At 48.7% G+C, this 22,507-nt stretch overlaps 1 protein-coding gene across 2 annotated transcripts in view; it reads right to left on the reverse strand.

Annotated features, from left to right (window-relative positions):
* Positions 1-20,424, reverse strand: part of LOC139263138 (cytosolic phospholipase A2 zeta-like) — a 202,217-nt gene extending 181,793 nt beyond the window's left edge. Inside the window, exons 1-2 of one of the 2 annotated variants that reach the window (XM_070878746.1) lie at positions 20,405-20,424; positions 19,865-19,953 (exon numbers count right to left, since the gene is read on the reverse strand). The gene's annotated coding sequence lies outside the window, so the exon portion shown is untranslated. Of the gene's footprint in view, positions 1-19,864; positions 20,122-20,404 lie in introns of those variants that run through there. The other variant, XM_070878745.1, reaches the window with a different exon arrangement.
* Between the last annotated feature and the right edge of the window lie 2,083 nt (positions 20,425-22,507).

Raw genomic sequence — 22,507 nt, forward strand, 5'->3', positions numbered from 1 at the left:
TTGTCCAGTTTGGACTTAACTGTTAGTTAAATATTAATTTGATTTGAAGACTGTGAGGTGGAGCTCACAGCAGTCCCCGGTGTTACTGAAAAGCATTGATCCAATCAAACGCGGTGCCTGCTGTCTTCCTGCAATGACATACCTTTGGGGAGTTTAACAGCACACCGGTTACATATGATAAACTGCCCACATAGGGCTGGAAATTCATCAGCCTTTCACCGCGTTTTTCGGCAGCATTTCTTTCTTTTGGGTGGAAAACGATGCGGCGGAAATTTCATCGAAGTCTTCCGCCGGCGGTTTTAAAATACCGCTGGGGAGCGGGCCGCCAGCGTGCAACACTCAAAAAAACCCTTCCGCCCGAGTTTGGTCAAAGCGATGATCTGTAGATGGGAGAGAGAAAAAACGCCAAGGAGAAACCAGTCGTAGCAGCCCTTGGAACGACGGTCGGTATGAAACCTGCCATGTATCCTACATGGCTACTGTTTGTACTAAGGGCACAGCAGTGGGAGACTTGTAGGTTACTTGTAGGTGCCTGGCCTAGTATAAAAGACAGGCCACAGGTGTGATCCTCACTCTGGAGTTATCAATAAAAGAACTAGGATCACTACAGTTCAGAGCATCCAAGGACATAACAATTGCCGACGAGATTACGGACTTTCACACAAAAATGGCTCCCCTTAGTACATTGCAGCAGTTCGCCGATGGTGATGACTGGGACGTCTTCGTGGAGAGGCTCGACCATTTCTTCACAGCAAATGACCTGACAGGAGACAATCCAGCCACACTGGCTGGCAAGCACAGAGCTATTCTGCTAACCAGTTGTGGGCCCACGTCTATGGCCTTGTCAGGGACTTGCTGGCACCAGCAAAGACAACGACCAAGACGCAAGAGGAGCTCGTAACACTGATCCATGAGCAACTCAAGTCCAAGGAGAGCATCCTCACAGCCAGACACCGGTTCTACACTCACCAGCGGCCCGAAGGCCAGGAAATCGCGCAATACGCGGCAGCACCGTGTGATTTCGGCGACCACCTCACCGGAGCGCTGCGGGACATTTTTGGCATTGGAATCTGCCATGAGGGCCTTCTTCATAAGCTACTGTCGGCAGATACCACCGTCACACTGCAGAAGGCCATCTCTGTGAGCCAGGCATTCATGACCTCGACCTGCGGTTCTAGGCAGATGACTCATCCTCAGGACTCAAACCCGGCAAGTACTGTGCACAGAGTGTCGCCGTTTAGAGGCTAGACTGTAGAACATGAACCTCCTCAGGGAAGAGAGAACAGGCTCCCGAGTCCCTTAACTCAGAGTCCACCGAGTAGCCCCATGCTGGCGTTGTGGAGGGAATCACAGGGCTCACCAGCGCCGTTTTAAAGACTATGTATGCAAAGGTGGCAGCATAAAGGGCCACCTCCAGCGAATATGTAAGAGAAATATGACTCACTGTGTCAATGAAGAGTCTGCAGATGGCGATGAATCCAGCGCAGATTATGAAACGATAGTCAGAGAGGCAGCTCAGCCCCATGATGAGGTATATAGCATGTTTACCTGCACCACCGAGTGTTCCCCGTTGAGGATGGAAGGCGAGATAGATGGTGTTCCAGTCTTCATGGAAGTGGACTAGGGGGCGAGCCAGTCAGTAATGAATCAAGAAGCCTTTGAGAGGCTATGGGACAATCAAACTGAACAACCCAAGATGGTCCCGGTTCAGGCAAAGCTGTGCACCTACACTGATGAACTTATCCCAGACGTTGGTAGTGCGGATGAAAAGGTACTTCATGATGGGGCGGTGCACAAGTTACCTCTGTGGGTTGTTGCAAGTGATGGACCAACGCTATTCGAAAGAAGGTGGATGGAGAAGATCCATTGGAAGTGGAAAGACTTCACCCCTCCAGCGATCGACGTCCTCTGTGCTCAAGAGGCAAAGCAAGCCCTCACCCGAGGTTGGATCCGGCAACAGAGAGCAGACCAGCACGACTGCGTGGAGATGATTCAGCTGAGATGACCCGAGCGCACCTTCCAGGCTCCAGTGGCAGGACTCCGGAGGAAGAAAATCGGATCCAAAGGCGACTCCCCAGCTTCGGTGGCAGAACCCGGGGAGAAGAGGATCACCCCAGTCGACATCGTGGATGGGGGAAAGATGGCGACCGAACCACGAGGTGATGCGCTGAAGAAAAAGATGGCGGCGCAGTGCCCAGTGCTGGCAGTGGGAACCTGGTTGGCTCAAGTTGCCTGCTCTCGGGGCTATTGCCGTTGCTCCTAGCGTCGGACAGGTTCACAGATGCCCGTGACCACCCTGTCCTTTCTTTGTGCCCTGGGTTGCTGCTGCTCCTCCCTGAGGAGCTGTTGTCCAGCAGTGCATAGGGATCTGCTGACTGGCTAGCCTGGGCGCTGTTTGGTTTGGGAACGAAGGGTCACCCGCAACAGTTCTCCCAAAGGGGACCGGGACCAGCCAAGATCCCAAACCAAACAACACCCAGGCTAGCGAGTCAGCAGTACCCTGTGCACTGCTAGACGATAGCTCCTCGGGGAGTAGCAGCGACCCAGGGCGCAAGGAAAGGACAGGGAGGTCACAGGCATCTGTGAACCTGCCCGACGCTAGGGGCAACGGCAACAGCCCCGAGAGCAGGCAACTTGAGCCATCCAGGTTCCCAATGCTAGAACTGGGCACCGTGCCACCACCAGACTGCCTGAACACCATCCAGCAGTTCTGGCACTAGCTTGTCCTTATGCACCGGTTACCGATCCCTAGTACGTATCGATAATGCATCTCACCAGTCTAATGTACTTGTCTCACAAATGAACCACAAATGTAATGCAAACTTGTTTTTCTGGACTGGAATGTATATGAATGAAATGAGCCTCCGGCATAATCTATATATTGCCCGGGGTGGGGTGGGGGGGGAAAAGAGATAATGGAGTGATCAGGGACACACACAAACAGAAACCCACCAGCACCTCTACTGCCAACGAAACACCAACCACTCACCCAAGATTGAAACGACCCGCCAAGGGTCAACCTGATTGTGCTCTGGGCTTAGCTCTGTCAGTGCAAAGGCGATTTGCACTAAAAGTTTGGGGGAGAGTGATGTCATGTATCCTACATGGCTATTGTTTGTACTATCACAAGGTGTGCCACCAGAGGGCACTGCAGTGGGAGACTTATAGTTTACCTGTACAGATGTGCCTGGCCTAGTATAAAAGGCAGGCCACCAGGTGTGATCCTGATTCTGGAGTTATCAATAAAGGACTAAGGTCACTACAGTTCAAGTACAACACATTGCCTCGTGGAGTCATTATCAGAGCATCCAAGGACATAACAAAACCCTGCAAAAAAAGTAAGTTAAAAAGTTTATTTTTAAATTCTTTTGCAGCGATTCACTAGAAAAGGGTCTTGTGAATGTTTTGCGATTTTGTTTTGTTTGTTTTTTGTAAAAATATTGGGCCCAAGTTTTCACATGATTTGCACCTGATTTTTAGGAGCAACTGGTGGAGAACGGACTATCTTAGAAATCGCAATTCTTCACATTTTTTTTTCTGCAGTTCTAGTCAGGTAGAACAGTTCTACTTTAGAACAGAATTTTTTCTTCAAAAGGGGGCGTGTCCGGCCACTGACGCCTGATTTCAAAGTTTCCACAGTGAAAACGTACTCCAAACTAAAGTAGAATGGAGCAAGTGAAGATTTTTGTAGAGCTGAAAAAACCTGTTCTACACATTAAAAAATCAGGCGCAGGTTACAAATTAGGCGTCCAGAACGAGGTGGGTGGTAGGGGAACTCATTAAATTCTACAATCAATCCTTATTTATACTTCTACAAATATTATACAAATAAATCCAACCTGAATAAACATTTATAAGCAAAGAAAAGATTAAATAAACCATCTTCCTACCTGTGTGAAAGTGCTTCAGCCATCGTTTGAAGGAAACCGCCGTTTGTTGCCGCGCAGGGGAGGGAGGGGAAGGAGACAGCGGCTTGTTGCCGCGGAGGGGAGGGAGGGGAAGGAGACAGCGGCTTGTTGCCACGCAGGGGAGGGAGGGGAAGGAGATAGCGGCTTGTTGCCGCGCAGAGGAGGGAGGGGAGGGAGACAGCGGCTTGTTGCTGCGCAGGGGAGGGAGGGGAAGGAGACAGCGGCTTGTTGCCGCGCAGGGGAGGGAGGGGAAGGAGACAGCGGCTTGTTGCTGCGCAGGGGAGGGTGGGGAAGGAGACAGCGGCTTGTTGCTGCGCAGGGGAGGGAGGGGAAGGAGACAGCGGCTTGTTGCTGCGCAGGGGAGGGAGGGGAAGGAGACAGCGGCTTGTTGCTGCGCAGGGGAGGGAGGGGAAGGAGACAGCGGCTTGTTGCTGCGCAGGGGAGGGAGGGGAAGGAGACAGCGGCTTGTTGCTGCGCAGGGGAGGGAGGGGAAGGAGACAGCGGCTTGTTGCTGCGCAGGGGAGGGTGGGGAAGGAGACAGCGGCTTGTTGCCGTGGAGGGAGGGGAGGGAGGGGAAGGAGACAGCGGCTTGTTGCCACGCAGAGGAGGGAGGGGAAGGAGACAGCGCCTTGTTGCCGCGCAGGGGAGGGAGGGGAAGGAGACAGCGGCTTGTTGCCATGGAGGGTGGGGAGGGAGGGGAAGGAGACAGCGGCTTGTTGCCGCGCAGGGGAGGGAGGGGAAGGAGACAGCGGCTTGTTGCCGCGGAGGGGAGGGAGGGGAAGGAGACAGCCGTTTGTTGCCGCGGAGGGGAGGGAGGGGAAGGAGACAGTGAGAAGGGAAGCCTCAGTGCTGATGTCAATGTGATTTTATTAAAAAATGTTCAAAAATTAAACAGCTACAAAGAACTACAAAAATGGCCGAGTGCCAATGTTTTTTTTCACACTGAGCATGCGCGAATGCTCCAACGCGCACGCGCAGCGTTGCCGGCAGGAAAAAAACTAATTTAAATAGTACCCGCCCCCTCCCACTTACAAAATCGGCGCAAGTGTCGGTTCCGTCCCCCATGGGCGCCGCGCCAAACAGACAAGGAGCTGCAAAGCGCTCGAGAATAGCGTGGTTTTTTTCTGGCGCCGTTTTAGGCGTGAAAAACGGGCGCCCAGCTCGGAGGGGCGCCCGTTTTTTATCCTGTGGAAACTTGGGCCCATTGTGTGTTTTCCGCCCAAGGCGCAGCGGTAATCGGCCTCGGACTAAAGTTGACAAGGATCACGGTTTCCACCGCGAATCTTCGTGCAACACCGATTTTTCTCGCCAGGTGGATTTTTACCACCATTTTTTCATGAATTTTCCACTGAGAATTCATAGCGGAGTTTTAGCGTTTTTTTTAACGGCAAACGGTGGTGGAGGTTTCGATGAATTTCCAGCCCATGGTGTATAATAGGGCATATGTGCAACTGGTTGATTGGAAGCTCTGGTCTTATGAATCCTATGCGATGATCAGGTATCATATTATCTCAATGGGAATGGAATATCCACAGTACAAATTAAATTTTTTTTAGACAAGTTAATGTACACAGGGACTCCCATGGTGCTAGTCAGTGAGCGGCAGAGCAGATGCGGTGCCATGTTCGATCCCCTGCTGTGCTGAGTTTGGTGATTTTTAATCAGGGCGTCAATTGAGGATCTAGAACTGACCTCAGTACCAAACCCGATACTATCCAGTCACCCCTGCTGGGAAATGCATACGTGGTCATTGTATCAAGACAGGACCAGGCTCAGCTGCGATATGTCCAAGCAGCAGTCTAGCGCTCAACAGTCAACCACGAAGCATGGGTACAGGGGTGAGGTACAATATAATTAGTGCGCAACAAAGAATCAGTATCTTTAGAAGAGAATAGGATAGGGGAGGAGAGAATTTGCAAGGAAAAAAAAAACAAGAAAAAGACAAACTCAAAAAGCTCTAGAAACATTTCAATATTTCACCCTAGAAATCTGACTCTAATGGAACCATGTAGCATAAGAACAAAAGAAATATGTAGGCCACCTGGCCCCTTGAGCCTGCTCCGCCATTTAATAAGATCATGGTTGATCGGATCATGGACTCAGCTCCACTTCCCTGCCTGCTCCCCATAACCCTTTATTCCCTTATCGCTCAAAAATCTATCTTCACTTTAAATAAATTCAATGACCCAGCCTCCACAGCTCTCTGGGGCAGAGAATTCCACAGATTTACAACCCTCTAAGAGAAAAAATTCCTCCTCATCTCAGTTTTAAATTATTCTGAAACTATACCCCCTAGTTCTAGATTCCTCCATGAGGGGAAATATCCTCTCTGCATCTACCTTGTCGAGCCCTCTCATTAGCTTATATGTTTCAATAAGATCACACCTCATTCTTCTAAGCTCCAATAAGTATAGGCCCAACTACACAACCTTTCTTCATAAGTCAACCCCTTCATCTCAGGAATCACCTAGTGAACCTTCTCTGAACTGCCTCCAGTGCAAGTGTGTCCCTCCTTAAATAAGGAGGCCAAAACTGTACACAGTACTCCAGGTGTGGCCTCCCCAATACCCTGTACAGTTGTAGCAGGACTTCTCTGCTTTAATACTCTATCCCCCTTGCAATAAAGGCCAACATTCCATTTGCCTTCCTGATTATTTGCTGTACCTGCAAACTAACATCGTTTTTCATGCACAAGGACCCCCAGATCCCTCTGTATTGCAGCATTTTGCAATTTTTCTCCATTTAAAAAATAATTTGTTTTTTATTCTTCCTACCAAAGTGGATAACCTCACATTTTCCCACATTATACTCTATCTGCCAAATTTTTGCCCACTCACTTAGCCTGTCTATATCCCTTTGCAGATTTTTTTGTGTCCTCCTCACAACTTGCTTTCACACCCATCTTTGTATCATCAGCAAACTTGGCTACATTACACTCGGTCTGTAAGAGAAGGGATAACCATCCGTGGCTAACTAATTACTGTTTGCCAACCGGAAAATGACCCATTTATCCCAACTCTCTGTTTTCTGTTAGTTAGCCAATCCTCTATCCATGCTAATATATTACCCCCAACCCCGGGAACTTTTATCTTGTGCAGTAACCTTATCGAATGCCTTCTGGAAATCCAAATACACCACATCCACTGGCTCTCCCTTATCCACCTTGCTCGTCACATCCTCAAAGAACTCCAGCAAATTTGTCAAACATAATTTCCCTTTCATAAAACCATGCTGACTCTGCTTGACTGAATTATGCTTTTCCAAATGTCCTGCTACTGCTTCCTTAATAATGAAGAGAATGAGAATGGGAAAGGGGATCATGGGAGGGAATGAGGATGAGGTGGGGGAGAAGAGGATAGGGGAGTGAGAATTAGGGCAAGAGACTGAGGGTGGTGGGGTGAGGAGGAGAATGGGAACGGAGTGAATGGGGGAGGGAGCAGGATGGGGAAAATAGGGGGAGGGGTGGTGGTTGAGAATGGAGGGGAGGGGAAAAATGGAGAGAATGTGGGGAGAGAGAATGGATGAGGGGAGAAAACACGGGGAGCAGGAGAAAGGGGAGGGGGAAATGAGTGGAGGGGTAGAGAATGGGGGAGCGGGGATAAGAATGTAAGAAATAGGAGCAGGAGTTGGCTATTCCGCCCCTCAAGCCTGCTCCGGCATTCAATAAGATCATAGCTGATCCGATCAAAACATCATGGGCCGCCCCGACCTGTGTGAGACCACCGCAGGTCGGGGCTATAAATAGAGCTGGAGCGCCGGGCCCTGGAACATCGTGGCGGAGGTGCAACAAATGAGGATACGGGGCCCAGAAGAGGCGAGGGCCCAGGGGCAGCATGGGCCTGCCCACACTGCGATATGTGCGCGCACTAGGTCCGTGCAGAAGAGCAGGTCTCCAGTCGTCCCGGTTCAACCCTTGCCACTGGATAAAGGCCTAGCTCTGTCAAGCCCGTGTGGTGGCTGATGTGCAAAGGTTACGTTAAAAAAATTCACGCACAGGCATCTTCCACCCCCTCAACTGGAGTTCAGGACTGGAACATCGGGTCCTTCATTGAACCATCTGTGAACTCTCGTGGAAGCAAGTCATCCTCGTTCGAGGGACCACCTATGAATAATGGCCTCCAGCATTTTCCCAACAACAGATGTTAGGCTAACTGGTCTATAGTTTCCTGCTTTCAGTCTGCCTCCTTTTTTAAATAGGGACCTCCCCAAAATCTAGGGAATTTTGGTAGATTACAACCAATGCATCCACCATCTCTGCAGCCACTTCTTTGAAGACCTTACGATGCAAGCAATCAGGTCCAGGGGACTTGTTCACCTTTGGTCCCATTACTTCACCGAGTACAACTTCTTTAGTGATAGTGATTGTTTTAAGTTCCTCCCTCGCTATAGCCCCTTGATTATCCATTATTGGGATGTTTTTAGTGTCTTCTACCATGAAGACCGATACAAAATATTTGTTCAAAAGTCTCTGCCATTTCCCTGTTCCCCATTATTAATTCCCCAGTCTCATCCTCTAAGGGACTAACATTTACTTTAGCCATTCTCTTCCTTGTTATGTACTGGTAGAAACTCTTACTATCTGTTTTATATTTCTTCTTAGTTTACTTTCATAATCTATCTTCCAGTTCTATTATTTCTTTACTTGTTCTTTGCTGGTTTTTCAAAGTTTCCCAATCCTCTGGCCTCCCACTGTTGGCCATTGTTTTCAATTTGATACCATCCTTTATTTCCTTAGTTAGCCACGGATGGTTATCCCTTCTCTTACAGTCTTTTCTTCTCATTGGAATATATTTTTGTTGAGAGTTATGAAATATCTCCTAAATGTCTGCCACTGCTCATCAACCAGCCCACACTTTAATCTATTTTCCCAGTCCACTTTAGCCAACTCTGCCTTCATACCTTTGTAATGTCCTTTATTTAAGCTTAGCACACTGGTTTGAGATCCAACTTTCTCACCCTCCAACTGAATTTGAAACTCAACCATGCTATGATCACTCTTTCCTAGAGGATCCTTTACTCGGAGATCATTTATTAATCCTGTCTCATTACACATTACCAGATCTAAGATAGCCTGCTCTCTGGTTGGTTCTGTAACGTACTGTTCAAGGAAACTATCCCGGATACATTCTATGAACTCTTCCTCAAGGCTATCCTGGCCAATTTGCTTTGTCCAATCAATATGAAGGTTAAAATCTCCCATGATTAGTGCCGTTCCTTTTTTACAAGCCCCATTATTTCATGATTTATACCCCATCCAACAGTGTAACTACTGTTAGGGGGCCTACAGACTACGCCCACCAGCGACTTTTTCCCTTTATTATTCCTTATCTCCACCCAAACTGATTCAATATCTTGATCTTCTGAGCCAATATCGCACTGATCTCATTCTTTATTAACAGAGCTACTCCACCTCCTTTTCCTTTCTGTCTATCCTTCCGAATTGTCAAATACCCCTGAATATTTAATTCCCAGCCTTGGTCACCTTGCAACCACGTCTCTGTGATGGCTATCAGATCATACACATTTGTCTCTATTTGTGCTGACAACTCATCTATTTTGTTACGAATGCTACGTGCATTCAGATAAAGAGCTTTTAAATTTTTTTTTACCATTTTTCCTGCTTTGACCCCACTTTTTGATACACTTATGTTTATACATTCTGTCCCTTCCTGTCACGCTCTGGTTTTCATTTCCCCCAGTGCTACCCTGCTCTATTTCCTTCTCCTTGCTCTTTAAGACTTTTAAAATTTCCACTCACCTAAACCCTCCCCCCCCACTAATTAGTTGAAAGCCCTCTCTATCGCCCAAGTTATTTGATTCGCCAGTACACTAATCCCAGCACGGTTCAAGTGAAGCCCATCCCAATGGAACAGATCCCTCTTACCCCAGTACTGGTGCCAGTGCCTCATGAACCAAAACCCATTTCTCCCACACCAGTCTTTGAGCCACGTATTTAACTCTCTGATCTTATTTACCCTGTGCAAATTTGCTCGTGGTTCAGGTATTAATCCAGACCTTTGTGGTTCTGCTTTTTAATTTGGCCCCTAGCTGCCAATACTTCCTCAGCAGAACCTCTTTCTTCGTCCTACCTATGTCTTTGGTACCCACGTGGACTACAACAACTGGATCTTTCCCCTCCCACTCCAATTTCCACTCCAGCCCAGAGGAGATGTCTTAACCCTGGCACCGGGCAGGCAACACAGCCTTCGGGACTCAGGCTCTTGGCTGCAGAGAATCTTATCTACCCCCCGAATGATACTGTCCCCTACTGTCATGTATCCTACATGTTTATTGCTGGTACCATAACAGATGATGTACCACCATGTGGGAGACTTGTAAGTTACTTGTGCAGATGTGCCTGGGCTAGTGTAAAAGGCAGGCCACCATGTGTGATCCTCACTCTGGAGTTCTCAATAAAGGACTAAGGTCACTACAGTTCAAGTACAACACATTGCCTCATGGAGACATTATCAGAGCATCTAAAGACATAACAATTGGCGACGAGATTACAGACTTTCACGCGAAAATGGCTACCCTTGGTACGTTGCAGCAGTTCGCCGATGGTGATGATTGGGACGCTTTTGTGGAGAGGCTCGACCATTTCTTCACAACAAACGACCTGGTAGGCGACAATCCGGCCACTGGCGGATAAGTGCAGAGCTAATCTGCTAACCAGTTGTGGGCCCACTGTCTATGGCCTCGTTAGCAACTTGCTGGCACCAGCGAAGACAACGACCAAGACGTATGAGGAGCTTGTAACGCTGATCCAAGAACAACTCAAGCCCAAAGAGAGCATTCTCATAGCCAGACACTGGTTTTACACCCACAGACGGCCTGAAGGCCAGGAAATCGTGAAATATGCTGCAGACCTCAGGAGGCTGGCGGCACCGTGTGATTCGCTGATCACCTCACCGAAGCGCTGCGGGATATCGGTCATCGGAATCGGCCATGAGGGCCTTCTTCATAAACTATTCTCTGTGTAGGCCATCTCCGTGAGCCAGGTATTTATGACCTCAGCCTGTGGCTCTAGGCGGATGACTCATCCTCAGGACTCAAACCCGGCACGTACTGTGCACAGAGTGGTGCCTTTTAGCGGCTGGACTGTAGAACGTGAACCTTCGCAGGGAAGAGAGAACAGGCCCCCCGAGTCCCTTAACTCAGTCAGCCAAGGGGGGCTTACTGAGTAGCTCCATGCTGGCATTGTGGAGGGAATCACAGGGCTCACCAGGGCTTTAAAGACTGTGTTTGTAAAGGCTGCAGCACAAAGGGCCACCTCCAGCGAATATGTAAAAGAAATATGACTCACTGTGTTGACGAAGAGTCTGCAGATGGCCATGAATCCAGCGTGGATTATGAAACAATAGTCAGAGTGGCAGCTCAGCCCCATGATGAGGTATACAGCATGTTTACCTGCACCACCAAGTGTTCCCCATTGAGGATGGAAGTCGAGATAAATGGCATTCCAGTCTTCATGGAAGTGGACACAGGGGCGAGCCAGTCAGTAATGAATAAAGAAGCCTTTGAGAGGCTATGGGACAATCAAACTGAACAACTCAAGTTGGTCCCGGTTCAGGCAAAGATGCCCAACTACTCCAATGAACTTATCCCAGTCGCTGGTAGTGCGGATGTAAAGGTACTCCATAATGGCGCGGTGCACAAGTTACCCCTGTGGGTTGCTGCAGGTGATGGATCAACGCTACTCGGAAGGTGGTGGATGGAGAAGATCCATTGGGAAGATTTCATCCCTCCAGCGATCGACGTCCCCCGCGCCCAGAAGCAAAACAAGCCCTCACCTGAGGGTGGACCCGGCACCACAGCACCCGAGGCACAGACCGCTCAGCACGACTGCGTGGAGATGATCCAGCTGAGACGACCCGAACGCACCTTCCAGGCTCCAGTGGCAAGGCTCCGGAGGAAAAAAATCTGATCCAAAAGCGACTTCCCAGCTTCGGTGGCAGAACCCGGGGAGAAGAGGATCACCGCAGTAGACATCGTAGATGGAGGAAAGATGGCACCCAAACCACGAGGTGATGCGCTGAAGAAAAAGATGGCGGTGGCCAGACCACGAGGTGCAGTGCTGATGGAGCAACACGTGACACCAAACCGAGAAGAGGATTGGGGTAAAGATAGCAAGGCTCTCTTAAAGGAGGCCTGCAACCCACCACACTTAAAAAGGACAGTTCCACATTCTCAATCAATGTAATAGCAACTGTGAGTTAGATGTAAAATGTGTAATTGATGATCAGCGTTGTGTACATGCAATAAGCAAAGAAAAGTCGCACAATCGCGATCCAAGCTACAGGTTATTTATAATGAGTAATGAAATGTTGTGCGATGTAGGATTTCAACTGCATTCAGTCAATGCAATGGGCAGACACCCATCGGGAGCACATAGGTCCAGCAAGCTACCCAATGTAGTAGCCTGCGTCACTGGGACCAGAGTTATGCACCATGGAGTGTGGCCACAAGCAGCCAATACATACAAGGTGCAGAGCAAGCAATCTCAGGAGGGCAACAGCACCGGTATCGATACCCTGTCCCTGATCGGCTCCACCTCTCAGGCACCCGATGGCACCAACCGCCACGAGCCTAAAAGAGCAAACTATGGTGCAGCCCCAAGACCCTATCGCCACCAAGGCTATACCCGGGAACGAAGGGTCACCCGCAACAGTTCTCCCAAATGGGACCGGGACCAGCCAGGATCCCAAACCAAATAACACCCAGGCAAGCGAGTCAGTAGTTCTCTGTGCACTGCTAGACGACTGCTCCTCAGGGAGCATCAGCAAACAGGGGCACAAGGAGAGGGCAGGGAGGTCACAGGCATCTGTGAACCTGCCCGACGCTAGGAGCAACGGCAAAAGACCCGAGAGCAGGCAACCTGAGCCAACCAGGTTCCCACTGCCAGCACTGGGCACCGCGCCACCACCAGACTACCTAGACACCATCCAGCAGTTCTGGTACTAGTCTGTCCTCACGCTCCAGTGCTGACCCCAGCTCTGACTCCAAGTGTACATCAAGTATGTATCTCACCAGTTAAAGGCACTTGTGAGGCTGCAAATGCAAATCTTTCTTTTTGGACTTGAATGTAATGAGCCCCCGACACATTCTCTGGGTGGTGGGGGTAAGAATGGAGTGGCCTTGGATGCACAAACAGAAACCACCAGCACCTCTGCTGCCAATGAAACACCACCCACTCACCCAAGATGGAAACGACCCTCCAAGGGTCAACCAGATAGAGCGAAGCCGTCATTGCAGGAAGGCAATTTGCACGAAGGTCTTGGGAGAGAGTGATATCATGTATCCTACATTTTACTGCTGGTACCATAACACATGATTTACCACCAGAGGGCACTGCAGTGGGAGACTTATAAGTTACCTGTACAGATGTGCCTGGCCTAGTATAAAAGGCAGGCCACCAGGTGTGATCCTCACTCTGGTGTTATCAATAAAGGACTACGGTCACTACAGTTCAAGTACAACACATTGCCTCCTGGAGTCATTATCAGAGCATCTAAAGACATAACACCTACCACTGTAACCTTTCTGTTCACTCCCCCCAGTTGAATGGCCCCCTGTACCACGCTGCTGTGGTCAGTTTGCTCATCCTCCCTGCAGTCCCTGCTCCCGTCCACATATGGAGTAAGAATCTCGTACCTGTTGGACAAGAGCAAGGGCTGAGGCTCCTCCAATGCTAATTTCTGGGTCCCCATACCTGCCTCAGTCATAGTCACACCGTCCTGTCCCTGACCACGGACCAAATTTGAATTAATTAATGTAAGGGGTGTGACTGTCTCCTGGAACGCAGCGTCCGGGCAACTCTCCCCTCCCTGATGTGTCGCAGTGTCTGCAGCTCGGACTTCAGTTCATCAATGCGGAACTGAAGTTCTTCAAGCTGCAGACACTTGCTTCAGATCTCCACCAGCTTCCACATGTTGCAGCAGTAACATATCGCCTGCTCTGCCATCTATAATGTATTTAATTAATTTGATTTAGTTTTTAATCTCGGCCCTTAATTTAAAGCAATGCCCAAGAAAAGAGAAACTCACCAACCAATCACTTCCTTGCTTTCCTGTGACGTCGAATGTAGTTGTCCTGTTCGCCTTTGTCGCCCTCTCTCTGTCTGAGCCGCTCCCTGTGGTCCCGCTGCTGCTCCTCCGGTGTTCCCTCACAGGTCGGGGGGGGGGGCTCCTGGACAGAAGCAACTGAAGAGCTAGGAAACGACTGAACCTGATGCCCAGCTGAAGCGGAGAAACACCCAAGTCTGTTTCGTGATGGAACACATGGCCAGGGTGTAGGACAAGTCGAGTGAGAGGAGGGGCCTGGCGAGATGGAAGGTCCTGTGGGGGATAAGCGGAGGCAGGGGAGGAGAGCACACTCACTACCTTGTCCGTTTTGCCAACCGCTAGACTGAAATGAACAGTTAGCCAAGAGCCGGGACTCACATTGTTCACTCGGTCAGATCATTTCATGCGAAAAACAGAATTTAAGACCGCCTTTTCTAAAAGCAACTGTATCATTATTCCTCGCTCCCTCTTACACCGTGGAGAATAGTTCAGTCCCGCTTCCGAGATAGGGAGAGAGACACAGAAATCCGGTAAGCTGATTTCCTTGATGCACCGAAAAGACTAGCTACCGGATTGCAGTGGAAACTACAGATTCAGACTGGACCTTCGATTTAAAGGAGGAGGATATTCAGATCTGCTTCCCAGATGATTATCCTTTGGAGGTGTTTACTGTGGCCATCTCCAAATCTTGATCTTCAGACTCCAGTTTGAGAAACACTGCCCAAAGATCCCAACCATAAAGGGCAGTTTCAGCTGTGTCTTCTAACTTTTCAAGGTCATAATGGTCAGTTCCGATTCATCTCTTAGCAAGGAATACAATCTTCAAAGCCTATTCTGGGCTGGGGAGAGAGTACAAGCGATTATTTGATACTTGTGGCATTACTGGGGTTTCATCCTCATCTTCCCCAGTAAAGCCACAACTATCATACCCTTTCTCTGCTGAATAAATCTGCTCTCCATCCTCAACATTCAATAAATTCAAAATCCTAGCCTTCATCTATAGATGCTTCCATGGCCTCACCATACCCTATCTCTGCGAGCTGTTCCAGCCCTAAATGACCTCCTGAAGGCTCAATTCTTCTGACTCCAGCCTTTCATGAACCCTTCCTTACCTTTAAGCCAGTCACCACTGGAAGCAAAGTTTGCAGCCCTTTAGTCTGACTCTTTCAAACATCCTCCCTAAACTTCTCTGCCTCTCTCCTCACCTATGAAAACCTCAAGATCTATTTCTTTGGCTAAGCTTTTAGCCCACCCAACCTTGCACATCCTGTGCTCAGCGTCGATTTTCCTTCCCTCTATTTGTGAAGTGCGTTAGGGCGATGCTTTACTTTACAGGACAGTACATAAATGGAAATTGCAGCGGTTTCTTGTCCACTAGACCACACTGGCGGTTTTGCCGTACACCCCTTAATTTCATACAACCAGTGGGCGCCAACTATCTTGGAGAGGATTTATTGCCAATGAGGAAGAGAAAGCTCTGCTCTTGTGTCACATACATTTCTAATTGTTGAGAGGAAAAGCAGATTAGCATTCTATACCGTGCTTATTACGCACTAGTGTAGCACGGGTGCTGGATGGGCTGCTGACTCCACTGCTGAATTTCACATATGCCAATGGTACTGGACCACGATTTAAAAAAATCAAACCCCTTGATCAGATTATCTCTCAGAACCCACTTACCATCAACTGAGAATCCAGCTGGAGATTTGCAAAAACACCAGCACAAGTTGTCTTTTGGTCTTCCACCTTGCACTACCCCACAAAGGGGAACTGACTTTATTTCTGGGAAAATCATCCAGTGAGAATATTTTATGTACATGGAGCAACAGCAACTACTTGAGTTTATAGTGCCTTTAATGTAGAAGGATATAAAGGAGAAAAGAAGCGTGTACTGAGTCAGCGCAGAGCTAGGCGACGTGGCCAAGATACGTTTTGAGAAAGTTTGTGAAGGTCAAGAGGTACAAGGGATTGGGAGGAGTTAGAGAGAGTAAGACTGAGGAGGTTAAAGGCTCTTCCACCAAAAATGGAGTGGTGGGAGATGGGGGATACAAGGTACGCGGGAGGGGGTGGAAGGCAATAGGTCAGAGGGCTTAGAAAACTAGGACAAAGATTTTAATTTCAATCTGTTAGGGGTTAAGAAGACACTGCACGTCAGCAAGGATGTGGCCAATGAACAAGCAAGGCTTAGTTGCGAATAGGATGTGGGAAGATTTGGAGTGTAAAGTGGAGGTCAGGAGGCTGATGACTGTTTGAAAAATCAAGTCTAGAGGTCACATGGGTGTGGATAAGGATTTCAGCAGTAGTGGGGCCACATAGAGCAATGCTTTTGAGTTGTAAAAGTTCTTTGTACTGTATAAGAGATGGAGCTTGAAGCTCAGCTCTGGGTTGAGCAGGACTCAGAAGTTTTATGCACTCTGGTTCCACCTGAACAGGCAGCCAGAGAGCGGGATGGAGCCGACAGCAAGGGTGCTGCTTTTCCTTTCACAAAGAATCTATGACAATGGCTTCAGTCTTCCTGATGTTCAACTGTAGGAAATTCTGGCCCAGCCAAGACATGGAAATTGCCACGAGTTCGAGGGAAGTGTGGAGAGGGATGTTGTCAGCATACATGTGGAAATTGACCTCGTGTCTACAGATTATATCATTAACAGCACCACAAAGTGAAGGGTTACCGAGGATGGATCCTTGGGGAACTCCAGATGCCGCTGCAGGAAATGGAGAACAAGCCATTGCTTGAAATGCGCTGAAACATGTAGGAGTGGAGTTATATACTGGCAGTGAGACGGAGTAGGAGAAGTGGTGAAGGATGGCGTGATTGAGCAGGTCAAGCTTTGCAGAACACACAAGGAGGACTAATGTGCCATGGTAGCAGTTACAGTGCATATTGTTGGTGACATTTTACCAGAGTAGTCTCAGGGCGGTAATCAGGGCAGATACCAAACTGAAGGGATTACAAGACAGAGTTGTAGTGGAGGGGTGTGTGTAACTAGGAGGTGATGACACATTCAACGAGCTAGGACAAGGGAGGATAGCAAATTGTTGGAAGGGCCGACAGATCAAAGGTAAGATTTTTTTGGGGGGGGGGGGGGGGGGGGGCGAGAAATGGAAGAGATGTCAGTTTTGAAAAGGAAGCCGTAACAATGTTGTCAAGCACTGTGGCCAGGAATACTAGTTCAGTGGTCAGGAATTAAGTGACAAGAGTTTCAAGGGTCAGGAAACAGATCAAGTTAGAGAGGGCAAAAGGTGCAGATTTGACAGAAGCTACAAAGTTTTAATGGATAAGGACAAAAGAAGGGTTGGAAGATGGAGGCAGGTGATAGCTTGAGAGTGCTATGTGGATGGTTTCAACGTTTGAGAAGAAAAAGTCCACAAGCTCCTGACAGTTGGTGAAGGTTAAGGAGATGAGAGATAGTTAAGGAGGCAATTTGTCAGTAAGAGCAGGATTTGACAATGAAGGTCAGACATGCTCCAGCCAACTCTTATCAAGTTTGGTGTTCCTTAGGTGCATTGGTGTTTGTAGAAGTAGGAACCGTATACCTGATTTCCTTTAACAGATTTGAAGATATTAAATCTATGGAGGACTCTCCTCCACCCACTCCCACTAGGATCATTAGGATGGGGGATAGAAATTGGGTTTCACCCACCTCTATCCGTGGGGCAATTTTTAGACTTCCTGCATGGTCAGAAGCTTCTAGCTATTTTTATTTTGTTGTTTGCTTCTGCCAAACATCAGTGAAAACCTTGGTGTATTTTTTTAAATTAAGAAATGTTGACAAAGGGCCAGGACACTCAATCTAGGAAAGCACCAAGGCTGAAAGAAAAGAGTAAAATGGATAAATCAGAAAGATGCCTGCAGCTCACAGGAGGAAAGGAAATCCAGTTTGGAGGTCCTAGGGAAAAAAAAGTCGAAGACTTGATTATAACATGGTGTGCAGGAAAGAGGAAAAAAACTGCATTTCAGCACAAGATAAACAAAAACTTCAGTGTAGCACAGTAAGTCATCTTCTTAGGCAGGCCCGTGGAGCCGAGGATGACTTGCTTCCACGCCAAAATGAGTTCCAAGCAGACAGACGATACCAATGCGGGCCAGGTCCCGAACTTCATTTTAAAGGGTGGAAAATGCCTGTGCGTGAATTATTTTAACGTGGGGTGGCCGTTGCACAGCAGCCACCACACAGACTTGACAGAGCAAGGTCTTGGTCTAATGGCAAGGGGATCCAAGACGATTGGAGACCAGGCTCTGCTGCATGGGCCTAGCGCACACACATATTCCTACTGAGCACCTCCCTCCGGTCCTCTCTCCCTGGTTTTCAGAGAACGTAATGTAGGTGAGCACAGTAATTCTATGATACAGTACCAGGAATGTACCAATATAGAAATCTATCAGCCTCTCTTCCCCTGCAGTTTCTCCTTTTCTTCCAGTTTGGAAACCTAGCCTCTAGATGGCAGAGTCAACGCCCCAAATTGTACGCTGGGTAATCCTACACTGCCACCAACATGGTTACCATTACAGATCAACATACAATTTCCCCTTGTCTCAATAAGTATGAGACAAGGGGAAAGAAGGAGACACAGAGAGATAGACAAAGAGACACCCAGACAGTTACAGGGAGAGATATACAGAGACAGACAGACACCCAGACAGATATTGGGAGAGACATATACAGACATAAAGATACGGACAGAAGGGGAGGAAAACTGAAGATAAATTGATTGGAAGCTAGAGATGAGACAGGGTGTCACCTATCTTAACCCTCAGTTCAAAAGACATGAGCTGCCCCAGATTTGGGGAAGTATTCACATGTTATGTCTCATGGTAACATGACTGGGATATGACCATATAATTAGCATGTGCTCCATGCCTTGTTTCTGCTGAAGTTGGTGCACACTCGGGCATATTCTTCTCATGCAGCCTGTTCATCCTACACTCCAGATATTACCACTACATCAAAGCGCTGACCACACTCGACCAGCTCCGTTGGACGGGCCACATCGTCCGCATGCCCGACACGAGACTCCCTAAGCAAGTGCTCTACTCAGAACTCCAACACAGCAAGCGAGCTCCAGATGGGCAGAGGAAACACCCTCAAAGCCTCCTTGATAAAGTGTAACATCCCCACCGGCACCTGGGAATCCCTAGCCCAAGACTGCCCTAAGTGGAGGAAGAGCATAAGAACATAAGAAATAGAAGCAGGAGTAGGCCATACGGCCCCTCGAGCCAGCTCCGCCATTTAATACGATCATGGCTGATTCAATCATGGACTCAGGTCCACTTCCCCACCCACTTCCCATAACCCCTCGGTTAAGAAACTGTGTATCTCTGTCTTAAATTTATTCAATGTCCCAGCTTCCATAGCTCTCTGAGACAGCGAATTCCACAGATTCACAACCCTCAGAAGAAATTCCTTCTCATCTCAGTCCTAAATGGGCGGCCCCTTATTCCAAGATTATGCCCCCTAGTTCTAATCACCCCTATCAGTGGAAACATCCTCTCTGCATCCACCTTGTCAAGCCCCCTCATAATCTTATACATTTCGATAAGATCACCTCTCATTCGTCTGAATTGCAATGAGTTGAGGCCCAACCTACTCAACCTTTCCTCATAAGTCAACCCCCTCATCTCCAGAATCAACCATCCGGGAGGGCGCTGAGCACCTCGAGTCTCGTCGCCGAGAGCATGCAGAGACCAAGCGCAGGCAGCGGAAGGAGCGTGCGGCAAACCAGTCCCACCCACCCTTTCCCTCAACCACTGTCTGTCCCACCTGTGACAGGGACTGTAATTCCCATATTGGACTGTACATTATTGGATTGGACCTGAGAACTTACTTTTGGAGTGGAAGCAACTCTTCCTGGATTTTGAGGGACTGCCTGTGATGATGGTCTTTTGCCTACCTGTGTCTGGTTCCTAACATGTCGCAGGCACGGCTCGATTCTGATCTCATCCTCCTTTGTGTGTGTGTGTGTGTGATTTTTACAAAACCCTGTTGAAATTAAAGCACAGAAAGCTTATGTTATTTTTTTGAAGTCACAGAAAGGGGGGCGCACGGACGGAGAACCTCATGGCAGCCGGTGCAAGGGCCGAGGCCAGGCCGATAAAAAGGTCAAGGCATCTTTCGCCGACTCTTCCTGCCCTCCCGAGCGCGGAAACCACGCGAGCACTGGTCACTGAACAGCATCATTCGACAAAAAGGGTGAAAATTCACCGTGTTGGGGGTTAAACTGAGAGAACCAAAAGGCAATCTGTGGTACAGCCCGTCCCGTGCTGGGCGGCAAAAACATCCAGCACTCCGGATCAAACAGCTCAATAAAACACCGCACCACAATCCGGACTTCCAGTAAAAGGTCATGGCTGTATTCAATCAATAGGAATGAGGTAAATTAGTGACACAAAGAATTGTTTAGCAGGGAGTGAGCGCAGTGAGCAGCACCAACCTGCAGCTAAAATGGCGGGAGGGGGGGGGGGGGGGGAGAGCTGTGGGGGAGGGGCGTTGTTAAGGGCAGTCAACCTGACCTGTAAAAGGAGGGAACTTCTTAAAGGGAGGTTCCTTAAAGAAAGTGCTCACTTGCAAGGTGACACCGACTCCCGTGCACCAGCGCAGCCTTCGGCCGCCTGAGGCAAAGAGTGTTCGAAGACCAGGCCCTCAACTCTGCCAGCAAGCTCATGGTCTCATCATCATAGGCAGTCCCTCGGAATCGAGGAAGACCCGCCCTCCCGTATGGCTCAGAGACGTGGACCATGTACAGTAGACACCGCAAGTCGCTGGAGAATTACCACCAACGATGTCTCCGCAAGATCCTGCAAATCCCCTGGATCAACGTCAGCGTCCTCCACCAGGCCAACATCCCCAGCATTGAAGTACTGGCCACACTCGATCAGCTCCGCCGGGCGGGCCACATCGTTCACATGCCTGACACGAGACTCCCAAAGCAAGCACGCTACTTGGATCTGCTTCACGGCAAACAGGCCCAAGGTGTGCAGAGGAAACATTACAAGGACACCTTCAAAATCTCCCTGATAAAGTACAACATCCCCACCGACATCTGGGAGTCCCTGGCCAAAGACCACCCTAAGTGAAGGAAGTGCATCCGGGAGGGCGCTGAGCTCCTCGAATCTTGTCGCCGAGAGCCTGCAGAAATCAAGCGCAGGCAGCGGAAAGAGCATGCGGCAAACCAGACTCCCCACCCACCCCCTTCCCGCACCGACTATCTGTCCCACCTGTGACAGGGTCTGTGGCTCTCGTATTGGACTGTTCAGCCACCTAAGGACTCATTTTAAGAGTGGAAGCAAGTATTCCGAGGGACTGCCTATGATGATGATGACACCCTACCACAACAACAACTTGTATTTATATAGCACCTTTAACGTAGTGAAACGTCCCAAGGTGCTTCACAGGAGTATTACGCACTAAAAAATTGATGCCGAGCCGCATAAGTAGAAATTAGCAAAGCTTGGTCAAAGAGGCATGTTTTAAAGGAGCGTCTTGAAGGAGGAAAGCGAGAGGTAGAGAGGCGGAGAGGTTTAGGCAGGGAGTTCCAGAGCTTGGGGGGCCTAGGCAATAGAAGGCACGGCCACCAATGGTTGAGCGATTACAATCAGGGATGCTCAGGAGAGCAGAATTTGAGGAGCGCAGACATTTCGGGGGGGGTTGTGGGGCTGAAGGAGATTAGAGATGGGGAGGGGCGAGGTCATGGAGAGATTTGAAAATAAGGATGAGAATTTTGAAATTGAGGCATTGCCTCAACCAGAAGCCAATGTAAGTCCCAATTTAAAATCAAATGAGGCACTAAAAATAGGGATGTGTGCACATAGCTAAATGAGTTTGCTCGCACAAACATAAATGTGAAATGGCCCGGCTAATGCAGGCACAGAGGTGAACTGGTCACACTCGCATTGCTTTTTTTAAAAACGCTGTCAAATTGAAACACAGTTTCACCATCCATCATTAGCAGCCACCCCTCAAAACTTGACTGTCCAGATCAAAACCAGACAGGTGGTCACTAACTTCAGGCATGTCTAAAGATTAATCAAATAAAAAATATAGATAAATGACCTACCTTGTAGGGATATCTTCATTATTTTAATGATGCTCTTGGCACATGCTGGAGATGTACAGATACATTTGATAGGTTCTGGCGAAGCCCCTTTTTGGACTTCAACTTATGATGGACTCGAGGGGAATCAAGGGGGCGGGAAAGTGGAGTTGAGGACGATGAACAGCCACGATCTTATTGAATGGCGGAGCATGCTCGAGTGGCCATATGGCCTACTCCTGCTCCTAATTCCTAAGTTCTTACGAAGTTTATGTGGGTGTAGTGCCTATTCACACATCATGTATATCCAGAGGATTACATAGGACAAATGGATCATTTTCAGGTTGGCAAACTGCAACTAGTGGGGTGCCACAGGGATCAGTGCTAGGGCCTCAATTATTTATAATCTAGATTAATGACCTGGATGAAGGCAGCAAGTGTACTGTAGCCAAATTTACTGATGAAGCAAAGATAGATGGGAAAGCAAGTTGCGAGGAGGACATA

This window comes from Pristiophorus japonicus, chromosome 4 (genome assembly GCF_044704955.1).
Source record: "Pristiophorus japonicus isolate sPriJap1 chromosome 4, sPriJap1.hap1, whole genome shotgun sequence".
Lineage (NCBI taxonomy): Eukaryota > Metazoa > Chordata > Chondrichthyes > Pristiophoridae > Pristiophorus > Pristiophorus japonicus.